Source organism: Portunus trituberculatus, chromosome 14 (assembly GCF_017591435.1).
Source record: "Portunus trituberculatus isolate SZX2019 chromosome 14, ASM1759143v1, whole genome shotgun sequence".
Classification (NCBI taxonomy): Eukaryota; Metazoa; Arthropoda; class Malacostraca; order Decapoda; family Portunidae; genus Portunus; species Portunus trituberculatus.
In genome coordinates this window covers 2019601-2024600 of record NC_059268.1, presented here as the reverse complement: position 1 = coordinate 2024600, position 5000 = coordinate 2019601, and the positions used below count along the sequence as shown (strand labels likewise).

The 5000-nt window shown below is 44.2% G+C and overlaps 1 protein-coding gene across 1 annotated transcript in view; it reads right to left on the bottom strand.

Moving 5' to 3' along the window:
• Positions 1–2774: 2774 nt before the first annotated feature.
• The window catches only part of LOC123503503 (serine/arginine repetitive matrix protein 1-like), an 18749-nt gene continuing 16523 nt past the window's right edge, over positions 2775–5000 (bottom strand). The window contains exon 3 of the transcript XR_006674484.1: positions 2775–3075. The gene's annotated coding sequence lies outside the window, so the exon portion shown is untranslated. The remainder of the gene's footprint in view (positions 3076–5000) is intronic.

Genomic DNA, 5000 nt, shown 5'->3' with positions numbered 1-5000 from the left:
TCCAGCAGCAAAACGTGCGGGAAACACACCACCGAGTAGCTTTCACACGGCTGACAGTGTCCACTCAATCTCTGGCGGTAGAAGTGGTCGGTGGAGGGGGGAGGGTAGGCGAGGACGCAGCCGCTTGCACCTGGAGGAACGTGTGTGTGTGTGTGTGTGTGTGTGTGTGTAATTCACTGTTTGATCTGCTGCAGTCTCTGACGAGACAGCCAGACGTTACCCTACGGAACGAGCTCAGAGCTCATTATTTCCGATCTTGTGATAGGTCTGAGACCAGGCACACACCACACACCGGGACAACAAGGTCACAACTCCTCGATTTACATCCCGTACCTACTCACTGCTAGGTGAAAGGAGACACACCCAAATATCTCCACCCAGCCGGGAAATCGAACCCCGGTCATCTGGCTTGTGAAGCCAGCGCTCTAACCACTGAGCTACCGGGCCGTGTGTGTGTGTGTGTGTGTGTGTGTGTGTGTGTGCTTGGGAAGAAGTAATTAAAATAGTTAGGTAGTTACAGTAGTGTGTGTGTGTGTGTGTGTGTGTGTGTGTGTGTGTGTGTGTGTGTGTGTGTGTGTGTGTGGGGAGAAGTAATTAAACTAGTTAGGTAGTTACAGTATTTAGATTTTATTTAGAATTTTTCGGGAGAGTGAGAAATGTATCATAATGTTATCATTCTGAGTGTTGGGAACAAGAGTGAGAAGAGAATTACTATTCCTGATTTTTTATGTATGCATTTATTAAGCTGAGCAGAAACATGTGCAAAGTTGACATTAACGTGAATAAATTGATATCTTGTGTATTGGAAATCGAGCTTTTAAAAAGTGGCTATTCTCACAATTGTAATGGACCAAATTTATTAATAAAAATCAATGGAATGTTCATATGCTCAATACATTACCTGTTTGTGTGTGTGTGTGTGTGTGTGTGTGTGTGTGTGTGTGTGTGTGTGTGTGTGTGTGTGTGTGTGTGTGTGTGTGTGTGCGCGCGCGCGGAGAAGAGAGGTAGGCAGTCTGCTTACCACGTACTGTACAGCACCACTCCTAATCCACCACAGTGTTGCCATGCTATGTATTGCTTCCTGACCGCCTGTGTTGCCATTGTACCAAGGTGAAGTCAATAAAATGTCGACAAATGCTCCTTCACTTTATTTGTAACCAAGGCAAAGGAAATAAATACGTCAAGTTGTTTGTAAAGCACACCAAGTCCTCTCCTGGCCACTTTTCACTTCTCAATTTGTGACATCAGACCTTCAAATTACCAATGACTGTTTCACCATTGTAAGTCCAGGCCACAGTTTTCACTTAACTTGTGACACCAGCCCTTCAAATTACTGACTATTTCACCATTACAAGTTAGTTGGAGTGAGTCAGTGTAGGTAAGGGAGTGACTCTTGTGCAGGAGATGACACCAGCAGGAAACGATGGTGAGTGAATTACCCACGTGTCGATAACCACTGCTTCAAACCAATCACAGGGACGCTCCACCACCTCACAACATCAAGATCAAGACACCCCTTCCTTCCTTTTGTAATTGTATGTAATCCCAAGTAATTCTAGGTAACCCAGTCAAATTGAATCGTCAGCCGGGGCAAGGTCTCACAATGGACTCGCCCACCTCCCTTCCTTCTATGTAATTCTATGTAATTGTATGTAATCCCAAGTAATTCTAGGTAATCCAGTCAAATTCGTGGAAAGTGGGTTCGTTTCATCGTCAGCCAGGGAAAGGTCTCATAATGGACTCACCCACCACCCTTCCTCCCCCACCCTCTCACAATGGACTCGCCCACGACCCTTCCTCCCCTACGCTCTGACAATGGAATCGCACACCACCCTCTCTCCCCCACGCTCTCACAATGGACTCGCCCACCATCCTTCCTCCCCCACCCTCTCACAATGGACTCACCCACCAGCCTTCCTCCCCCACCTTCTGATCCACTGACACTGGACTCTCCGTTGACTCCACCAGTAAGGGTTGATTCACACTATCGGTCCGGTCTGGCTTCGCTCTCGCTCCGATCTCACTCCGGTCAAAGTCCTGGTGCATTCACATGTCCGGTCCGCTCTCGCTCCGCTATCGGTCCCATCCCTTCCTCTCCTTCAACACTAATAATGGAAGTCATACCACCAGTGACGGAGGATGTGTGACTTTTCTCCATCCAATTTGGCAGTGATCGCCACTGCACTTAACGAAGAAGAAAGAAAGCAAAAAAGTAGATTGCGGGTTCATCCTATGCTGAAAGATAGAAAGAGTGAAGGAAAGATACATACTTTATATCCTCATCATACTTATGATGAAACTAAATTTTTCAACTACTTGTGAACATTGGAACACTTGAAAAAAAAAATACTAAAAAAAAATTGAGGATGAAAACCACAAGATGTAATTAACTTTTGCATATTTTTTCCAGTGTACTCATATATATATATATATATATATATATATATATATATATATATATATATATATATATATATATATATATATATATATATATATATATATATATATATATATATATATATATATATATATATATATATATATATATATATATATATTAATCCTTCCCTATTCTGGCCGCCATGGCATTGCCCCCCGCACTCCCCACACCCTGGCGATAGATGCGCCCTCCACGCCCACACAGCACCCATGGAAACACCCTCCACGCCCACACAGCACCCATGGATGCACCCTCCACGCCCACACAGCAACTCATTCAATGGTTCAGATCTTTTGGTGAAACTTGCAAAGGAAACAATGAAACACTAGGGCCAGATTATTGACTTTATTTACCGCTGAGTGGTCAGGCTGTGTGAAGAGCTGTGCATTCCTCCACACATGACACACTGACACTACACGTTATCATGTGACACCTTCATACATTGCAAAAATAGAATTGTGGCTTATATCTTCACAAGGGAAGCTGCTCAGACTCGTTAAGGCCGTCTCACACCGGAGACGACGCACACCACGTACCAACGTCGCGCAGACTTAGCTTGCTATGGGGAGGTTCACACCAGGCGCGATGCTCCGCCACATCGTCTGTGGTGGAGGCTGGCTCACTTGACACTTCTTCACGAGGAGGAGGAGGAGGAGGAGGAGGATGGAGGAGGAGAAAGGAGTTATTAATGATATGTTTAGCCTTGAATAATGAGAGGAAAAGGAATTGGGTCTATGAATCAAATATAAAACGAGTGAAATGAGGCGAATATCATTATCTTATCCAAGTGCCAGAAATGGATGAGGGAAATTTGGACAGTATTTCAGAGTGACTCCAGCTCAGTTCTCTGAAGTTCCATCCCTCAATGAACAAGATATTAAGAAGCAAGGCACCAACTACAGGACAGCCACCAGTTCGCGGTGAAGGAGGGCGAGAGCGTCGTCTCCGGAGTGACACGGCCTTTAATTAACCCCTTCAGTACCATGACACGTTTTCATATATATTCTGGTTACAATTTGGAGATTTTATACACCTTCACAAACTTAGGTGTGGATTGAAGTAGTGAAGACTGTAACCATTGATCTTCTGACCTCCAGATCCTTCCCAATGTAAATAGAATCGTCTAATCACAGTAAAACTCCAGATAAAATGGCGTCCCAGTACTGAAGGGGTTAACAAAGTACTGGAGAAAAGATGAAACAAAGACATTGATTCCCTCTCTTCTTTGCTAGTTCACATGTCACTGTTCATTCATTCAGCAAAGATTCTTGCCACACACACAGTTCACATGTCACTGTTCATTCATTCAGCAAAGATTCTTGCCACACACACAGTTCACATGTCACTGTTCATTCATTCAGCAAAGATTCTTGCCACACACACAGTTCACATGTCACTGTTCATTCATTCAGCAAAGATTCTTGCCACACACACAGTTCACATGTCACTGTTCATTCATTCAGCAAAGATTCTTGCCACACACACAGTTCACATGTCACTGTTCATTCATTCAGCAAAGATTCTTGCCACACACACAGTTCACATGTCACTGTTCATTCATTCAGCAAAGATTCTTGCCACACACACAGTTCACATGTCACTGGCCATTCATTCAGCAAAGATTCTTGCCACACACACCACATGTCACTGTTCATTCATTCAGCAAAGATTCTTGCCACACACACAGTTCACATGTCACTGGCATTCATTCAGCAAAGATTCTTGCCACACACACAGTTCACATGTCACTGGCCATTCATTCAGCAAAGATTCTTGCCAAACACACTTCATCAGCATAAATGGCCACCTGAGACCCTTGTGCAACTTCGTCCATGAGGATATTGAATAACACACAACTCCAGACACCACCCTGCTGAGGACCCAGTTTCAAGGGTTCCTCAGAAGAGAGTGAACCTGGAACCAGACATGTGCCTGCCCTACCATCATACTAATAGTACATAATCTAGCCAAGCAATTTGCCGTTTACACCCCTGAGAACAAGGCCAATGAAAGCCCTACAAGTAGCCTTCTAACACACCTCACAAAACAGTGGCTAGTAGAGCGACCTCTCACGAAACAATATGAGAGAGAGAGAGAGAGAGAGAGAGAGAGAGAGAGAGAGAGAGAGAGAGAGAGAGAGAGAGAGAGAGAGAGAGAGAGAGAGAGAGAGAGAGAGAGAGAGAGAGAGAGAGAGAGAGAGAGAGAGAGAGAGAGAGAGAGAGAGAGAGAGAGAGAGAGAGAGAGAGAGAGAGAGAGAGAGAGAGAGAGAGAGAGAGAGAGAGAGAGAGAGAGAGAGAGAGAGAGAGAGAGAGAGAGAGAGAGAGAGAGAGAGAGAGAGAGAGAGAGAGAGAGAGAGAGAGAGAGAGAGAGAGAGAGAGAGAGAGAGAGAGAGAGAGAGAGAGAGAGAGAGAGAGAGAGAGAGAGAGAGAGAGATTTGAAACATTTTATTTTCCCATGCAACAAAAATATATGTATATAATCACAAAATAATCTGTCATATTTGGGAACCCTTTTGAAGCAAAGATTTTTGGGCAACAATAAGAAAAGTAAAAAAAAA